At 35.4% G+C, this 21189-nt stretch overlaps 1 protein-coding gene across 2 annotated transcripts in view; it reads left to right on the top strand.

Annotated features, from left to right (window-relative positions):
• Window positions 1-21189, top strand: part of LOC105252255 (von Hippel-Lindau disease tumor suppressor) — a 43378-nt gene that overhangs the window by 9035 nt on the left and 13154 nt on the right. The window contains exon 2 of one of the 2 annotated variants that reach the window (XM_025411992.1): window positions 19964-20217. The exons of the other annotated variant lie outside the window; for it this stretch is intronic. The gene's annotated coding sequence lies outside the window, so the exon portion shown is untranslated. The remainder of the gene's footprint in view (window positions 1-19963; window positions 20218-21189) is intronic. 2 annotated transcript variants of the gene reach the window in all.

Consider the following 21189-nt stretch of genomic DNA (forward strand, 5'->3'; position numbering starts at 1 on the left):
TACAGCTTTCGCGTGGACACTCGTGTCTTATTACATATTCAGACTAGGATGGAAGAAAGGGGGGAGAGAGAAGCCAGCAACCAATATCGAAAGCGTTCTCCTGATAGTCATAACTGAACTTGCCGTTCAGTTTCTAAACCTTGTCTTTTGTTACTCGTTCTTTTCATTATCATCTCACGCAACATGACGCAAGATTTTGAACGCTATCTCAACAATGTATAAACATTTATAAATTTTGAATGAGAAGACAATTTACATGCGCATAAGCATGTTGAACAATTTTTTCAACTACGAATACTAGTCTATACGAGGAAGTTATTTGTATACAAATAATTCTATTTGACATACATTGTTGTCTTTATAGTAGGTAAAAATGAAACTTTTATTTTATAGATTATAAATTCTCTTTTAATATTACCAAAGAGGAAAAAATTCTTCGAGACCTTGTAATTATATGTAATAATATGATTAATTGGAGAAAAACACACGTGTATTGGGAAATGTAATTAAAAATAATTTTTGAAAAGTTGAGAAATATTTTCTGTATCTTTTTTTATGAAAATTGTTTGAATGTATAATATTCGTATAAAGAAAGGTATTTTGTAAAACAAAAATGTCAATATTGCTGATAATGAGCCTCAGGACGAGACCGTGACGGTTCTCGAATACAAATTGATAATCAGAATATTGTATCGTGCCGTGCGGAGCTCGACAAACCGACTTTAAAAGTTCTCTCTCCGCATCTTTGTTCGTCGACATTCGTCTCCGCTGAATATCCAACTCGCTGTCGGAAGCCAATATTGAACTTTCCGATAACTGCATTCTGCATCAAGTATGCTTGGTCGGTTAATTGGCCAAAAATGATTCGAATGTCGTCGTTTGAATTGCGTTCTTCATTCTTGTCTGTCATTTGAAATATTTTTAACAATCAGAAATATCTCTAGTACAATATATTAATTACATAATGATGGAAAATAAATTGATCAAAAAATTGCAGAAATTTGAGATATTGAGTGCAACTTTATAGCAACGTATACACGTACAATGACTTTAATAAAATTAGTAATTCATAATGTGTATGTGTGAGAAAAAAATGTGCTTTAGAATAAGTAACATGAAAAAGTTTCAAGAGCGCGAAAAATTAGTTGAATTATTCGTAGGTACGAAACGTTTACTTTTTCCATTGTAAAATAGCATTTAATAGCTATAACACTTTCTTATGATATAGCACTTATGATATAACACTTTCTTCGATCGATACTAAATCTCACGGCATTACGCTCCGATGTATCGCATGCTTTCCATGTTTATGTACCTGTATACCACAAGAAAATTTCAAAATCCCCATTTAATTCTTGTCGAATACTCTCCATTACATCATCGTATTTCTTATATTCAGCTATCTGATGATTTCGTGTCGACGTCCGAGCGAGCGCCTATTTTAAATACACGGGGCTTTGAAATGAAACTTTATAACATTAATATTTTATTCTCTTCTTCTCTAATTCGAGTAAAATTTATATTTGTCGCAAGACATTGAACATTGATCAAATTAAATCGAAAGCGGGAGGCAGTAGTTTCTAAATTTAAATCTATATTTGCAAATAATTTTTCTGAAACGTCAAATTAAATACAAACATGATAATGTTTTAGATATTTATGTATAATATAAAATTGTATATATTTTATGTACAACTTGCATTTCTTTTTATTTTTTTAAATTAATACAGCTAAAGTGCGTTTCTAACATTCCGCTGAGCCTGCTAGTCTCGATGAAATTCCTAAAAGGCTGGTCGATATTAATTCGAGAGCGGCTAGGTTATATTAAATCGCAAACAGAGATAGTTTCTTACGAATTTGGAGTTTTCTAATCCGGTTCATTTTCTTTTGGACAATTGAAAGGCTTACTTCATTTTTCTACAACGTCTGCAACAGATATCATACTCGGAGAAAATTGTCGATATTTCGGGATCGAAAGCTCACACATGTCGAGGCGCACTTCCGTTGGCGGCAATTTTCTCCGTTACATCTTTCTTTTCTCTTTTTCTCCTTTCTCCTGTTCCCTTCTTTTTCCATTCCGCTCCCTCGCTGGTTTATATGCTTCTTGTTTGACTGTGATGTACGCTCGGATTCGCGCTCTGGAATGGAATTGTTCTCGGTCTGAGAAATGTTTTTGATGAGGGGTACAGTTCTTTCGCCGATGAAAGAAGTTACCAAATGTCGCATCGAACAGCGAGATTAATTCTTTTCATTCGTCACATTCACGCCGTGCAAAATGTTATTGCATGGTTCTTTTATATTATTGTATAATATTTTTCCAGAGAAGAGATGAGAGTAGCTAAACATAACATTTCAGAGTTCTGATATATTATAATTGATAAGTTTTGACTCATTTCCAAAGAATCTTATAAAATTGCCAAATGTCTTCGTAAATTCTCATGTTTTACTTTAATTTTTGACATGTCAAAATATAGAGTTTTGTCAATTAATAAAATATCTGAAATCATGATGATTTTTTTATTATACGCCGATTGATTTTTTAAATTGATCAAAACTCTTGAAACAGTATTTAAAACTTTCCCAAGAGAGATGATTTGTGAAGAAAAATTTTTAACTATGGAAATGTTTTAAAAAATAATTGCTACAATTATTTTTTTTACTTTTATTATTGATTCCCGAATTCTCTTAACGATAAAATGATCAAGACATAGAAAACCGCCGAGTTTAAAAAAAAAAACATTGACATTTTATTCTTTTTTTTAATAAAGTCCTTAAAATTTAAATAATGGCAAATTTGTGTAATGCTGTTTGTTACACGTGCATTATCGATTCTCATTTCATTTCAAAGTTATATTGTAGGTATTATATAAATGCGAGAAAGATTAACATTTTAATGTGATGGAAATAAATAATTGAATTTGTAATTTCATCACATATATATTATCCTGTTCTATTAAGCCGTTTTAAAAATTTCCTTTTCTCGTAGGCGATTGCAATAGCATTTTGCCGAGCAATTCTGTTTCGCGTCTATCTCCGGAGGCGATTTTCGGAGTAAACTCCGTCGTTCTCTTTCGTGTTGTTGGATTTTCTCCGAAAGTTCTCGCGGCGGTACTCGGGATGAGAGATTCTTAACGATTTTGCCAGATCTTTTGGAAGACGTCGGCGAAATCTTTCGTCGTAGCGCGATTCGCGGTCCGGTTATACACACGTGAGGGATTGCAAACCCTGCAAAGGAAAGCGTATTGTTCCGCAACGATTCGTTTGCATTTCATTGCAGTTTTATGCAGCTACAGATCGACCATCTCTCGTCCATTCTTTACGAAAACTTTCTGCGCTGTCGGTCTATTGAATTAAAATTGATCCGAGAGTAACTCGAATTTACATTTTTCAGCGTCTCGATCCGATAGCATTCGATGTATAGAATAGATCGCGCGCGCGACATAAATATCTCCAATAGCGAGAGCGAAAATTACATTCGGATATTCGTATGGATAAAAGAAAATGCGAATCGTATATTTTAATATTTATTTATGGAATCTGCGGAAACACACGCCAGCGTGACATATTATACACGCGCGCGCGCGCATACATCGTATGGAATTTATACAGAAATCTAATAAAGCAAATGACTCTGTGAAGGCTTTACCATTAATTTAAAGCAATTAGCGTAATTAATTAGAAGTGTAATTATGAGTGGTCTACTAATAATATACAGCAAATTACAAGTAGGTAATTATTTTATCAAAAATTACAAGTATCTAAATTAAGGTGGGATGAATACATGCATTTTATAGTGCGCATTCGCGCGAAAACGAAATTTATTTTTTGAATGAATGAAATATTGTGGCATACATTTTGTTCATATATTGTTTTAAAATATGTCTCAAGATACGCGCAGCGCGGTAGACGGCACAAGCTATGACGGAAAGAAAAATTTACTCGCACGAATTAGTTGGTAAAATTATTAACCCATAAAACACGCGTTTCTCGCGTTTCTCTCTCCTATGAGTTTTTCGTCTTCCTTCCGCCGCATTTCGGTTTGTCTGGATTTATTCGTTGTTGCAGCTGTGCAACATCTTCATCGGGGGTCCTCGCAGCCGAAAGAATATTATGTCGCAATTGTTTCAATCTTGTGTCGCGCGTTATTATCGTTTCTGTCTTCTTTTTCTTCAACTCGTGTATTTGCATGGAAACGAGCCTCGTCTACTTTATAAAATGCTTTCAAAAAAGACGCCGTGACCAGATAGTAGAAAGCAAGTAGCGTAAAAGTATACGATTCAGTCATAAAAATATTTTGTTTTATTCATCTTAATCATGCGATACCTTGCACATGCACGTATGCAAATATTTTACCGCATTTAATTATTCTTACTTTTAAAAGCTTTTACATACGATATTATTTGTGTCAAATCTTATATCGTTTTCTTTTCTTCTTCCAACTTTTTCCTATCTGAAATAATACGTTTCAGCTTTTCAATTTTGATTTTAAATTTTCTGCGAAATAGGGAGATTAAATTTGTAATTTCAATCCATTTTATTTTTCTCGACGTAAGATGCTTCATGTTATTAATAGCGAAATAGTTTTAATTTTTAATCATCGTGTATATTTCATGAAGTCTTTCTCCCTTTTTCTCTTTATATATTTCTCTCTTTATTTTCTCTATAAAAGTATATCAACTATGATGCATTGAGATAACACGGCCGAAATTAAACTGGGAACAAGCCGCGAAATATTATCAAAATTATTTTTAATGCTGTTTTTCACGCTTCGTGCATTATTGCCATTATTTGTCATTTTGCATACAGATTTTGACCGTCCCTCAAAGTTGTTCGAGAAAGATTATTCGCGAGGGACTAATGATGAGAGAGGTCCGCAATTTGAGGTCCTTTGTGAAAGATCGATCAGTTGAAGAAGATTGCTAGCGCCGTTGCACGATTTGCATATTCGAAATATGTCGTATGCATATGCAGCAGGATCAAATGCATTCTTGTTTCCGCGATGTATGCCATGCTGCTCCGCCCTTGCGCATTTCCGCATTTACGATCCAACTTATTAAATTGCACGGACGTGGAAGGAAAAGTATATTCTTTACTCTTATATATTTTGCCAATATTAGCGCTTCGCTTTATTTCTTATGAATATTCAATGCTTGATGAGTAATAATCGATTTTCAAATTTGTGCCCTTTGTATTTATCATATTACGGATCAAATAAGTGTTATCGTGTAAAATAAAAATAACGTTATATACATGTATGATATTATTATATTACAGTACTAGATATATTTGCGCACCTATGGTTTTTATTATTGTTAATTTAATTGGTTTTAATGATTTTTCAAAGCGTATTTGCCTCTGGTGAGTATATGTGAAATTTAAACTATTAAAAAAAATTTAAATAGTCTTGTTTAAATCAAATATATATACATGTTACCTGTAAAAATAATAGAAAACAAAAAAAAGATTTTTATTTCAAATGCTACAATCAAAACTATTAATTGAAAAAAAAATTTGAAAATGATTAGAAAAATTTTTATTTTATATGACACTCTCAAATATTCTTTTTTTTGTATTGTTTCAAACATTATTTTAAACGTTAGATGGAAAGAGAAATAATGTATAAAGAGATAAAAACACATGCATTTATTTTAAAATCAGTTTATTTTTAATGCTGTGAAAATAATTAATGATTTAACAAAGCATAGACAAAAATGGAGATGTAAATTGTAATAAAAATAACTGAATGAAGATAACTAAATATAAATTGGTCAAAATATATTTTACTTCTTTTGCCACACAAAGAGAGAGATAATTTTGATTATTTAAAGTCTCTACACAGAGAAAAATATCATTCTGCTGCCAAAAAAAGCGATTACTCAGTTTATTTTTCTTTTTTTAAGTAATAGTTTTCTTCATCAAAGAATATATATTCTTGATAATAGTCTCAAAATATACTCATCACAAGTGTTGGAAAATCTCATTATCATGTATTCAAAAGAAGAATTTATTTTCTCGTCAAGAATATTGTAAAGTTGTATCAAGGAAAAATCAAACTTATTTTACGTCAACTCTTGTAGTAAGCAAACCAAATTTTTGTTTTAATTTAATATTCTTGACTAAAATACTGCACTTAGTAAAATTCAGAATATATTCAATTAAATTTAATTGCTTGTGGTGAACTTATGATGTATTTGCGGATGTACAAACTTATGATATACTTAAAATAAATAATATTTACTTGAATACAGTATACATTTTTCTCTGTGTAATGAGAAATATAATATACCTATACATATAGAATTTATAGAACCTATAAATATATTTGAAACATTTTGTTTCGTAAAATTAATTAATTTATGTATATCGTGAGCGATATAATCGAGACATGTGTTAAATGCCGATATATCTTTCGTGTCATTCTCTGACGATGACAAGAGGAACAGAAAAGTAAAAGCAAAGATGGAGAAACCGGAAGTATTCGAAAAGGGATAACAGATGAAGGACGTCCAACTACAAAGAGACGAACGTAGGAGTGATTTTCAATATTATCGATATTCGGCTTCTATCTCGCGAGCATACGATATCGATACTAGATAAACAAAGCCAGGTTTGTGGGAGTTTGACGATAAGGTTGCGATTGCAAGAGAAGAGTAGAAAAGAAAGAGGAAACTAGGCAGTTATAATGGGAGAATGTCAGGGATACTAGTGATGATGTTGTCGATGGGACGAGGGGAGAAGCAGAAAGAGGGAGACGCGTGCGTGCGTGCGTGTGTGCGTGTGTGCGTGTGTGCGTGTGTGCGTGCCAGCCACGGTGAAGAGTTGTCGACAATGGGAGGAGAGGATATGCCAGACACGTTTCCTCTTGGTACCACATTCACGCAGCCTGTTTCTAGATAAATGTACAGAGTGTCGCGATATGAAAGCAGCGGGGTTGTTTTGCTTCGCGTAGATTTTTCTTCGGAAACTCGGCGGAAGTGTATAGTGGTCGTATGGAAGGGAGAGAAGAACAGAGAGGGAAAAAGACTACCGGTGACACCGAACTAAACTTTCGACTGCAGAATTTATTGCCGTATAAAGAGATTTTTTTTTTGAGAAGGCGTTGGATAACTCTTATAGACGTGTCTGAAAAATCCAGTCAATGTTCAATTATTTATATATACAACAATATTATACTTATATATATATATATATATATATATATATACATATGTATATGAAATATTATATATATTTTGTGTTTTATACATATAATAATGTATATTGTACATACACTATATGAGTGCATACACCGTTACACATACCTACATGTACACTCGCGCGCGCTCACGCAATACATACATTTATAAAAAACAAGCTGCGTGTAATTGGAGAATAGTTGAAATTAAAGAGTTTAAATTGGATGATATTAATTTGGAATGCGAAAATATAAAAGGCATAAAATGGAAAAGGATGAAAAATGCATTTTATAAGGGGCACTTGTAAAGTTGTAAAGTACATGTGTTTATCTATACAATGTGGAAAAGAATGAACGAATTTGTCGAACGCAATGAAAGATTAAAGAGTTAATGAGAAAGCGATCGCTGAATCGATTCCTGTCTAATCGATCTACAATAATTTGAACCCAAGACTTTATAAATCTCTTTTGAAAAGCAATGCAAGTTTTTGTCGCGGCACGAATCTAATCGCGATGCACGGATAGGTAGCACGGATTATCGTAAAAATACCGCTTTTAAATCGGCCTTTACTCATGTTTTCTCAACTCTTTCAACGCGGTAAGCTGCCTAATATTATTTCTTCCATCTTCCTTCTTTCTCTTTTTCTTTTTATTTTCTTTTCAACAATTATTTTCGCATCTATACCGCCGTTTGTTTTACATTATACTAGGTAAAAAATATTTATGCTGCGTCTGCGTTTACAAACGTGCGTTATAATAATAGGACTCATGAGAGAATCAATAGTGAAATAATGCGTCACTTTGTCATTAATTTTGAGCCGTGTGTACCGTGCTGGTTAATTTCTCTATGATTTATTTATTATTGCGTGTGATAAGGACGACCCGCGAATCGAAACAAAGTGCATTATGCAACTGCATCGAATTGTACTAAATTATTCAGCGTCACATGTGTAACGGGGTTGAATCCGGACATTGTGGCTGTGTAATATCGAAACATCTCGCTATATAATGATACGACGATGTGTAATAGATTCCACGATTTCACGATTTTCAATAGTGAGACAAATCAAACCGCTAATATTACAGCATTTGTTATCTACAGGATTTAAGCATGAGGAACGAGTGGCCGCGATATGACGCGAGAGAGCGATTTAAATCGATCGACAATCGTATTATCGGTGTTTAAATCCATTTTATTAATTGTGCAATCGACGAAAACCGTGAGACCGTAGTACTTTGCGTCCGCGATCCTTTTCAAAGTGATTTCAAATTATTAACGCGCTACAAATCCACATTTCATCGTAAAGAAAATTTATCTCTCTCACATTACAATTTATCATTAAAATAATTTAGCTGCGATATATGTGTACGTATTTATTTTATACACGCGCATACGCGCGCAGATACCGATAATGAGGACAAATTTTTTAAATGCGAGAGAATCATAAATTCTCATACATATTTTCTTTTCCATTACTTGAGAAAAGGAAATGTTGTATTTTTTTTTCTTTTTTTTTTCCTATTAGAGCTTTATTGGTCATTCGACACAAAGGAATATATGCGAGAATCTTTGAGACTTTTTGCGCAAAAACGCCATCGATTCGCGCAATGATAAATTTAACGAGATTAAACGAGTATAAAAGACGAATGCATAAGCGATAGTTGTAAACTGGTCGTCCGTAAAATATAATGACGTCTGGTGCTGGCCGGTCAACGACACGTCGGGATGTGCAGCCAAGAAGGAAGAAATGTATTACGCGAGCGCATAACAAGCAGGGTCAAGTGAAGAGACATCTTGGAGTCGGACGATTCCGTCGCGGGTCGCGAGCTCGGATATATATCTACTCCGGCGGAATAAATTCTCGGGAAATATTTGTCGAACTCTCTGCCGTGCTTCGTGAAATATCCGTCTCAGGAAGGAAATAAGTCCTCCGAGTACACCGTATTTGAGTCCTTGAATAAAGCTTTTCCTTTTGATGCCCATCGTACGAGAGAGGGAAGAAGCAACGCCCGAGTTAACACTTGGCTTATATACGAGCGTTTCGTTAAAAAATTCGTTTCTCATCTACGAGAACCTTGTGAGATTACTGCGAGCGTTGATATATTTATATCGATCTCTCGTCAATCTTTGATATTATAGCTAGGATAATTTCCTCGACGAAATCGGCTGCTCTTTGCAATGTCATTTTTTCCCGTTAACGAGGCGCGGCAACGTTTTTGAAGGAAATTTACATCAAGATATCCGCGCTTTCAAACGATAGCTCGCGTATCGTCAAAGGACGCTTGGTAGAGAATGATTTTCTTTCGCGTAAAGAGCGTATAATATTTACGAGTTTTAAAGAGCGCGCGCGCGCACGATACAGAGTGCATAATTTCGCATTTATATTAAAACCATCAAATTTGCAATATATAAGAGATAACCCTTGTCCTTGACGTACGAAAAAGGCCGTCCAGGCGCGCGACAGGCTACAAATCTACCTGCCTACCTCGATCTTTGTCACGCGAAAATTACACACGTACATCAAAATACGCGTTACGGGCGGAAGTAAAGTTTCCTTTCGTTTCTCGCTATCGATCAGTCGGTCGCGCGCAAACACGCAGTTGCATTTTTCTGCACGGAAAAGCACGAGATATCGAGTCGGCCTTGCGTGCGCGCGCTTTCTTTTGGGTAGCTGGAAGAAGAGAGGCCGTGCGCTCTCAGGATTGGAAAATGTATTATTCGATATTTAGAGCGCGACAAAAGGGGATCGAATTTCCCCGCTCATCTTTTTGCAGCGCCAATTTGCATACTTTCAAGCGATTACGACGCGATGGATACGCTCGTCGACAGCGTGTCGGAAATGTTTCTCGGGATGGAAAATAATTGAATGTTGAGGATAAAAAGAAAAAAAATGTCTGCGAATGCGTATGCGTAACAGCCTCGAGATGAACAAACATTTTAATTGGGAAATGGAAAAAAAGCTGCGGGTAAAGTTTTAAAATATATACTTTTACGATCGAATTGATTTCGCGCGAAACGAGAACGTCGTTGTTTGCTCCATCAAACTTGCTCATTCCACTCGGCGATGGTACTTGGAACGTCATCGCGCGAAAACATATTATTCCGGTATGATTCCCGCAGTGACGACGCCAAATCGGGAACTCTAATTCAATTACTACAGATTAATCGATTTACATATCTAATCTCGCGTGGCGTAGCGACGTAAGCGGAACTAGAATTTCGTCGACGTTTGCGAATTGGAACGCGAATCGAATCGCATTTAGTGCGGGTGCGCGCACTCGTAAGATCATCGGCATCAATGTTGTTGATTATATTATACATTCTAAAGAGGCGGATCTTTTCCTCGGAATATATATAATATATAAGAGGGCGCGCTGCGAAATTTAGTTTGCATCTTAATTTTGCGCATACGACTAAATTAATAAATTAATCTTGGAAAATGCAATTACGTTTGTTACGCGTAATAATCAATCGACGACGATAACAACGGAAAGTTAAACGCGATTATTGGTTCACTTACACCTGTTAAAAAGCGCACACGTACATTAAAAGCGGGCGCGCGCGTTTTTAATGGAATTAAATCTGATGGGAAAAATATAAAATCCAAATAAATTAAATAACATTTCGATAAAACGCATTTCCTCGAAATAACGCGTTTTCACAATTGTAATTGTCCACGCTAATATTACAATAATTTTTCAAGTATTGTTTAAAACACTTTCACGGCGAGATTTAAAATCACGCCTGCTGTTCGCGTGCGAATCATAATAATAATTGCAAATTTCAGTCGCAATCTCCACTTGTCACGTACGACGAGGATATAGTATGGTACAAGGCATCGCGCGTGTTTTTTCGCTCGAATCGAAGATGGGGGTCGGTGACCCTACCAAAGGGTTCGTACCTTTGTTGCTTTACCTAACCAAATCTTTTACCGTCTTTTAAGCAAAATAACCGAATCGAAAGATTTGGTCCTATTTGTGACAATTTTTTTAACGACACCCGATGCTTCGATATCGATTCGTTGCAACAGCGCGCGTGGGTAATATCCTTCATCTTAACTTTAGATTAAGCTAGGCTGTTAAGCTTTCTAATGAAATAGGATAATATTTTGCTTAAAACCCGGGTCAAGCGCTCCGAAGACAGGCCTGCGGCATTTCGCGGGAGTGTAATTGGGGAAATTAATTAACGGTCTATAAGCGAGTGGGCGTCGCCGCCCGTGAAGCGCGTGTACGAAATTCACGAGGGACGTTTACCGAGCTCCGATGTCCTTTCGTGGTACGACGCACAACGACGCACAACGACGCACAACGACGGTATCCTCACGTCGAGCAACAACCACAAAGCACGTGTTGTCGCGAATTACGAGGCGTGTACACGTCCCCGGGAATCCCACCGCGATGCCGTAACGTATTTATTTACATTTACGTTAACGCGTTGATTACAATCTCGAAATTATTTTAGTTGCTTATTTTGCAACAATCGAGTGCGAAATCAAGAAACGGATATTGCGGCGCAATCCTGCAAGGCACCCTGGCAATTTTTTAAACGATATCCAACTAAATAAATATAGAGAATATAGAGAGAATATTTAAAATTTTAGCTCATCAAGTGGCTCGGTAATTAAAATTCTGAAAAGATTACGCGTGTCTCCGTCACTGATTGCGCGTAATTGTTTCACGTCCGTGGATATCGAAATTTTCAACGATAAACATGTCTGAAAATTGCCAATATGCGTTTCGACACACTCTGTCTACCTTATATAATCAATACAATCTTGTTGAGAATTTTATTCTTGTGCGATAAAAGTCGGAAATTTTGAAATATTTTTATTATATAATTATTCTTAATTAGGAAAGATATCAAAAGTGTGCGATCTTGAAAAAACGTCCAAGTTGTATATAAAAAGAAAGAAATGTTATCGATACATTATCCATGCACACATACATGCGTAACATTTTATCGGATATATGAAAAAGGATGAAAAAATATCTAGAGCATTACCTTATTATTTTCTGAACCACTCTGTACGCGGATTACAGGATATATAAAAGTATGTTGCTGCGATCTCAGATGAGCGTAAAACCGCGCGATCGTATGGCAGGTGCGTTGAGTGCACACGGGCGTTAAGTGCACGAGGTATAGAGGACATGCAGGCGACCTTAACGGTGTTCATCCTGCGGCTTTGTCGTGGATTAACTCTCTCAACATTAGCGCGTTGCATCGTGCAGGAAAGAGAGACGAGGGACCGCGCGACGTTCGCTTTGAGAATTTCTGTTAAACTCGCGCGCTCCTACAAACCAAGTCCACTTCCGATGTCTCTCGAAAACCGGTAATGCGACCAAAGTCGCCTTTGTTACATCAAGAGCCAGTCGCATCGGTTGGCTCTTGACCTTTGACTAGCATCTCCGGTTACTATTCGCGCGATTAACGCGCAAAGTAGTGCGGCATTTGTCTGAGGCATTTGTGACTGGATGGATTTTGACGACCGTTCCAACGATAAAGTGAAATTAAATAAAACGATGCTCGGTGCAATAAAATAGGAATGCGATAAAAAAGAGCCATAGTCGCCATTATCGCGCCAATTTTTAAAGATTGATAAGTACAAATTTGAAATGACGAGATCATTTTGAATGCTCGAAAGAACGCGTTCGCCAAAAGTTGTTTTGGTTCTCCCTTTGGTTCTTGCAAAATTTTTGTTCGAATCTAGTGTAATTTACAAATATGTCATCAGACGTCGCAATGTTTAGAAGGATGTCTCGTTGATGTATTTTAAATACGTCTGTGGAAATGCACAAATCTTTAAACTATATTGTCGACCTTCAAATGATGAAAAAAATATCATATGAAAATAAGGCTCTTTATAATTGCTATGAAATTTAATATATACACACACACATATTTGTAAATCCTCCGAGTAATAAAAGATGTTTAGAAAAACACTCCTCATATTCTTATAATCATTAATTAATCGAGGTAAAACATCTTGTACAAAAGATGAACGAAGCAATCTATCTCTTATATTTGTTCGTATTATTTTGAATTTTGTTTCGTAAACTCATTCGCAACTGAATTATTATAATTCGTCGCCGGTCTAGATAAAAGTAGCATCCTATATTCCATTTCGTACCGCGTTGTGGCTATAAATCACATCCACCGGTGTACAATTTGCACTTTATTACCATACAAATTACCATAACGTCGCCGGGATTACCGGCGACGACCAACGCCCGCGTAAAATTTCGACGAAGAAAAAATACCTGTTTGACACTGCAGATTTTGCGCGCGTGTAACGACGGATATATTCCCAACTCGTCAAATATATATATATATATATATATATATATATATATATATATATGTACGTATAATTTGCATGCATCTCGCAATCAGTTGATATAATTTGTAAGAATGCGAAATCTATCGAAAGCTTTTTATATCTTTGGCCGAGGGAATCTTTGTCGAGGAAAGATTATAAAAGAGAGAACACTCTGCGCGTTCTCTCAAACACTCTGTTTAGTCTATTCAATATTCCGAATGCAACGCGGCGGAAAGCGAACGAAAACATGCCGTTTCGGGTCCTTTGAGAGTTCGCCTTGGGTAAACCTCTGTTAAAACAACGTAACCGAGAGCGATGGTTCAACTCGACCAATCAACAGTGTCCCGAATATCTCTCTCTCTCGGTCGGGGAAAAATACGGCCGTTGTATGCATGGAATGTCGTCGCGTGCGCGCGCGTCCGCGCCCGGAATTCCGGTGAAACAAAAATAAAATGAAAGCGACGCGCGTGCTCATGCTCGTGCTCACTCGTTCTTCATCGTTGCGCGCCTTGCCGAGATCAAAACTTTAATTTATTGCCCGCGGCACGCAAACCCTCGCTTTCCAGATCGAAGGGCGGATATACGCGACTTAGGTGCTTTTATCAAACGCTCTGCATTACGGTGACAGATCGTTCGCGCGTCACATGTATTTACACACGCGTACGAGCTTTTTATTTTCATAAATATGAAACGGAAAGAAATTACAAGTATAATTGAAAAAAGTGCATCGTCGTAAACATTTTTGCCAATCATCCGATTGAGACGATGTTAATATTCATAGAGATTCGTTTATATAAAAACGTGTGATACTTTTACATACGTATTTTAAAAATTTATGATAGTTTATATCTATGCAGCCCTTCTAATTTATTTTCATGTAGGGTAAAACGGTGCCATATATTTATTTAAATTAATATAAAATGTATTTATGAACAGATATATATATATATATATATATATATATGTGTGTGTGTGTGTGTGTGTGTGTGTGTGTGTGTGTGTTCATAAATACATTTTATATAAAATTGATACAAATATGAATTATAAATTGTGAATAGATTAAATCTTTGTAAATTTCAACTCTACCAATAAAATCTGTTCATAAATATATAATATATATTTATAATTCATATTTGTATCAATTTGTCATCCCAGATTGTGGTGAAAAATGCCTCGGATAACTATAATGAACAAAAATAATAATTTTTTTAAGTTATAAAATTCGCGCGACGACACATAAAAATTCATATTTTTATTCGATAAAAATAAATATTAATATTCATTTTTAGTATCTTTTGTTATTACTCCCAGCAATTTCTCTTGGCTCCATTTCACCCTTGTAATTTTCCTTTTACATGTTTTATCCATAATCTGGCAAAAAAAATGATTTAAGTATGTTATAGAGTTAGGACATATTATCCCTAATATGAGGCATTTTTGCATTTTTAAAGAAAAGTATATTCTCAATTTTATTAACATTTATCGATAAGCTCGTTATGTCTAGGCAATAAATGAGGCATTTTTCTTATCGGGATTATTACGCCATTTTAAGCTATAATACTTTTACCTTGTAATACATTTTATAAAAAAATATAATTACAAAAATTTGTATATTTTTTTTGTAATATTAAATGAAAGCAACATAATATTATATGTATAATGTATATATGATAATTTTATATACAGAAACTCTCTCTTTTATCGCAACATAAATTGACATTTTCTTCAAATTTAAAAATGTTTTCAATTGTTAATATATTTTTGGAATGTTTACAATTTTAAATTTAAATTTGAATCGCAATCTATTCCCTCTATTTACACCCTTGTTGTATAGAAAACATCCCATCTATTTAGGATGTGGATCGTTTTTCTTGCCGCGGTATTGTGCAACCATACAACAAAGTTGCACTCTGTATATAAGGGATGCACACGCATTATTCTCCGTTATACGACGCATTTGTCGCAGAACACGAATACGCGGATTGCGATAGAGAATTAATTCTAGCACGCGAAATACATTTGACAGTCTAGATTTTATCGCGATGCGAATAAAAGCATTAATATATTTTACGAGAAATATTCGCGCAATAGAATTTGACAAATAATAAATCTCATCTCGTACTACATAATACATCGACACGAGAGCGTATAAACGTAATAAATATAAGAGAAAAATATATCAACGCTAGTTTGCGCTAGTGGTTCTACAAAAATATATTTTCAACCGATATATTTTACATACCTTTATCTACGTAACAATTTTGCATAGCCGACTATTTTCTGCGATAAATTTAATTTTTTTACAACAATTGTTAAAAATTTCGATAAAAATTAAACATTCTTGTTTTCTTATCGCCCAAATGTAGATCGAAATTATTATTTCGATAATATGGCGGAGTGAAACATGTACTCCATCAAATATGTGCTTTGCATCAAAAGCATGTAAAGCACGGTTTATATGAAAAACTTGCAAATTTTGTATATTTAAAAATTTTCAAAAATCCTTAGCTCACATTACATCCTTCTTTTAAATTTTATGCATCGAATACTATACATTTCGAGAAATTTTCCAACGATAAAGCAACCGTTACATACACGTCTACTAGAAATATCCCATCATGATACCAAAAGTTTATGATTTTTCGCAGCGCAGTTGTAAATATCCGTTTTGTTCTCCAAGACATTTCGCGTCGTTGGTTTTCCAAGTGAATGCGCTGCCGTGAAAGAGGGTCGCATCGATAAAAAATCTCAGAGAGAACGTGAGGGATTGTCGTGGTATTCGAAAACAAGGAAAGAAGGAAAAAGAGACGAGCGTCGCAACTTGATGAAAATCGCGCGCTTCGCAATTTTCAAATTGCGACTTTTCCTTTTCTTTCCTCTACTTGCTCCTTATGCTCCTTTCCGTTTTGCCTCTGCTCGTTTACGCGGGCGCATTGGCGAACAAACATACCGGAAGCCGCGGATATATCCCTGCGGTCATTGGCCGGCCGCAAAACCGCCAACCGTAACTCAATTAATCCGGATTGATCCGTCGGTAACATCTGAGCGTGCGCTGCTCACATAGAGCGATATACGTTTGTGTGTGCGCAAATCGATCAGGAGAGACAAAGGAATATATATATATATATATATATATATATATATATATATATATATATAAAGCGATGTGGTTTTTCTTGATAATTATATCACCGCAAAAATAGTTTTATAAATTTTGTTTTCAATCTTGCCGGAAAATTGCGACCATATCTATTTTGATTTGAGGGAGAAATGAAAAGGCGAATCTCGAATCCCACATCGCGTTTGATAATATCTGAAAATTTCGAAATTTCTTTTCAATTTGAAAGATTAGGTGTCGTGGAATCAAATTACTTCAAAGTACATATATTTTCATTAATCTCAAACTCTTTTTTTTACCGGCAAATTAAAATTTGTCAACGTGTAATTATTTTCTCGCTATTGTATCGCTTTGATGTGTAAATATTTTTCTTGGTCGCATTTTATCGATTATCAATTGAATTCTTTTATATTTACCTTTAATTATCACATTTAATTGCATCTTTCTCGTGGTCTGTTATATTTTTAATAGCGTGCCATTATCGGACCATTTGATTATACGCATCTTGGTACATTGTTATCGTTGATGAATTTTGTACAGATTCTCGCAAATACACACATTTCTTGATTATTGAAAATTGGAAAACATTATAATACACATTTACTATATATATTATGAAAAAAATTAATTAGATACGTAATAGATAAATTCATGGTAACAATTGTGTTAATCGTTATTTAATAATAATAATTATTTTATCATTAATATTCGGCCCGTTTCGTCGCGGGATTATAAACGAAAGCGCGAGTGAGTTATTATACTCGACGATCACAAACGACCGTTATTCAACGAATGAGCTACATTTACGCCGCCCATGTTAATTTATCTACGCCGGCAATGGAAATATCGCGACACTTTTACGCAAACGACCTCATTTGATTCCGTAAACATGCTAGAGCCTCGCACGTTCTGACGAATGCCGACATTTTTTATCGCGCAAACATAAACTCCGCGAGTATGTCGACCATTTGCAATCTATCCATTTGCGCAAGATTGGCCGTTTTTTCGCGATATATTAAAGAAATGGGAAAGATTCCCTCCTCGATTCACGCGCCTTTATACAACTTTGCGATGAACTTTTTTTTAGGTATTTCACGCGCGAGAGGAAACGTCGTTGCGATTATTCGCGGAGATGGCGAGAAGATTGTACACGCAAATTGACATAAAAGCGACATGTTAATTAGCACGCGGGGAATTTTAATTTGAAACGCCCAGAGGACACGAGTAAAAGAGAACGCTCGTGTTTTATTTTTTCGGGAAATGTAATAATTTCTTCTCGCATTTTGATGAACAAATTTGATGAAAATTCATCTCGATATCAACAACTAGCGCCTCTTAATTAAAAATTGATAATTGTGCGCGTGCGGAGCAAAACGAATTTATGAATATTACGGCACACATTTATTTTTAATTCAAGAGCTATGGTTTTAATGCGCTGTTGCAATATCGCGGTGAAAATATTCTCATTGCCGGATGCTCACAATTAATTGAATTTATCAATAATTGCTATCCTCGAATTAACGATGCAATGATAAAATGTTGGCCCTCGTTTATAACGATGACGTACATTGGGAACGTATACCGTAATTGTAAGACGCGCGTGATTTACACGGTTACAAATTTTTATTGCATTTTTTCGAATCGAGCGACGACTCGTGCAAAATCTTTGCTCGGTAAGAGCAGCTCTCTCCAGACGAGTGCATATCGAAAAGTACGAATAAGGAGGAGACTGCGGAAATGAAGATAATAAGCGGAGCGAAGCTAGAAAATCTCTCCTACGAGAGAGTTTCAGTTTCTCTAAGGAGAGCCGAGATCGGAGGCCGACGTATATCCGGGTATATCGTGATGATGAGGGGAGATATTAAATATCAGCTTCTCTTCCTGATATTCTGTCGTGTGTTTTGATCATGGCTCTATTAAAACTCATCTCGTGTAACTTTTTTTCGCTGTTTTACAAAATAGAAATATATTTAAACGAATATTGCGCGCGATATCGCGTTCACGTTGTTATTATAAAATAACGATGTATGGCTGTTAAATTCAATTAAAGTCGCGCATTTGCCCGCGAGCGATATTGCACGGAAAATTGATCGGCGCCGATCGGTCCTACTATTAAAGGAACGCCGAAAAATACATACATCACGGCAAAATAATATTATTATACATAAGACCGTGTGTGACCGAACGTACACGCGCATTATTTCGCCAGGGCGAAATATGTTACGAGATACGTGCTCTTACACACGCACCCACACACACACGCTGCTGTATCATTCCTCTGATTCACGTCCCGGGCATCGCTTCCCACGCAATAACAATAAGTTTGCGAATTTATCTCGGTCGAATTTTATCATCCACTACGAGCTTTCGACAAATGTCAGAAAATTGCCGCATCCAGACACACGCCGTTATTCTTAACATGTGAATGGAATATGAATATCCGTCGTGACCGCAGCCGAATCAGAGACTCCTCGCGAGAGAAATCACTTTGCGAGATATATTCGACGAGGAGCGAAGAGGTGTCTTTTCGGTAAATCGGCGAGAAGAGAATTCGATGATATGTCATGCGTCCTTCATGATCCTTTATAACGGATAGACGTCGTCGCGCGAAAAGTTTTAGAGAATACACTCATTTCGAGATCTATTGTATTTATAAAATATTTGGTTTTAAGATATCCATTTATAAAATATTTTTTTATAAATACAAAATATTCTATATTTATATAAAACTTTTTTGACGCTCAACGATACAATGTGAATTTTAAACGTTGATCGACAAAACATTTCAAAATATTTTTTCTTTTTTTCAGCAAAACGAAAAATGCGAGAAAGGTTTGCGACAATAGGAGAAAAGTTAATATATATCGCGGGACAAACTAGATTTCCTTATTACTCGCCTTTTGCGAAATATTATGCGATTACGTTTTTAAAAAGAAATTTAATTTCGCGTGCGTTGTGTTTATGTGTGTTGCCACAGTTGTAAATTTACAATGACAGACGTTATAAGAGAATCAGAAGATTATTACGAGCATAAAGAAAAGATAATTTTTGTCAGTGCGTTTGCTTACGAAAGATATAACTATTGTTACAAAACAGCCGAGCGAAAAAGTTTTAAAACTTGAACAAAATGATAAATCGAGCAAGTGTTTTTTCCGGTTCACATCCTATCTTGCTTTTTTACGCCACGCTTAATTCTGATTCGTAAAATCAATCGAATGTAGAATTTTAATCGATACATAAATATATAATTAACATAATAAACATTTGTCCGTCCAATCCAATACGAAAAATAATGTTTACATGTAAATGTTATTCTAATTTTGTATTTCAAATATTATTTTTGTTCATCTTTAGCAGTCTTACCAACGATAACGGAATGCTTCGCTCGTCGTGCGTGGACACGCAGACTTCTTTTAATTTTGATTTCTGTCGCATTTTGATCTTTCTTGGTACGAATGACAAGGAGGGACGGGACAAATTTTCAATTTTCGAGTACAAGACAATTTCCAATTTTCCCGATTTCTTTCGCCGGTGTCCACCATGCGTATCATTGCTGTTTTGGTTAAAAGGAAGAAAGGAAGGAAGGAAAAAAGGATACGTGTGGAAATGTAAGTGAAAATAAATTCGTCCAGCGAATTATATATCGGTGCATCGGCGCGAGGTTTCGGTACGCAAAGTTTCTGCGCGAGTTGCAAGTTTTCGAGCTTATACTCGAGTTGGAGCGCATTGTTAATTCGTTCCACTTAATATCCTTATCCTGTTACATCGCTTTACTTAACCAAGGATGCGCTTGGAGAACGAATGTGCGATGGAAGAGCGAGTACTCGGGAATATTGACGGTAAACTTTCATGACGATTTTAAGGACGAAATCTCAAACAGTTTCTTCTCTTATAGTAAATATATTGTATATATGTATATATCTCTACAAAAGTTTTATAAAAATACTGTAATTGGATAAATATTGCAAACGGATAAATTGTGATTTGCTTTGCGCGATTTTGCGAATAATATAATGTTCCCTTTGTCTGTGTTGTAAATTTTAGCTAGAAATAATGATGACACATGTATGATAATACAATGTAATTAAACATGCAGGACCGGTACTATACGTCAAAATGTAATACGCAGTTGTATGTGATTTATAACGGCGTTCGATCGCTCATTAAATATAAATGAATTTGCCGAAGCCAAATGTCGCTTGTTTGCGCGGAGTGTTTACTAAAACTATTATGCTAAATATTCTTAATATCGTTTTTGCGCGTTGTAACAATGAGAACATAATTTTTATTTCTTAATATCCTTATCCTGTTACATGGCTTTACTTAATCAAGGATGCGCTTATTCAAAAATTTTATTTTGAAATAGAGAGAGAGAGAGCCAATTGTTGATCATTTTACATGTTACTCGCTAATCATTCTATAGAATATATATGTATACATAATACTTGTCGAAACGCACAATGTGCGCGATGGGATAGAATAATGAGCAGTCAATCGACCGAATGTAAGATAAATCAACATAATTCGGTTACGGAACAAAATCTGAGAACACATTCTCTTTATGGCAAAGGCATTTATAT

The sequence above is a fragment of the Camponotus floridanus genome, unplaced genomic scaffold (assembly GCF_003227725.1).
Source record: "Camponotus floridanus strain SB8 unplaced genomic scaffold, Cflo_v7.5 scaffold107, whole genome shotgun sequence".
NCBI lineage: Eukaryota > Metazoa > Arthropoda > Insecta > Hymenoptera > Formicidae > Camponotus > Camponotus floridanus.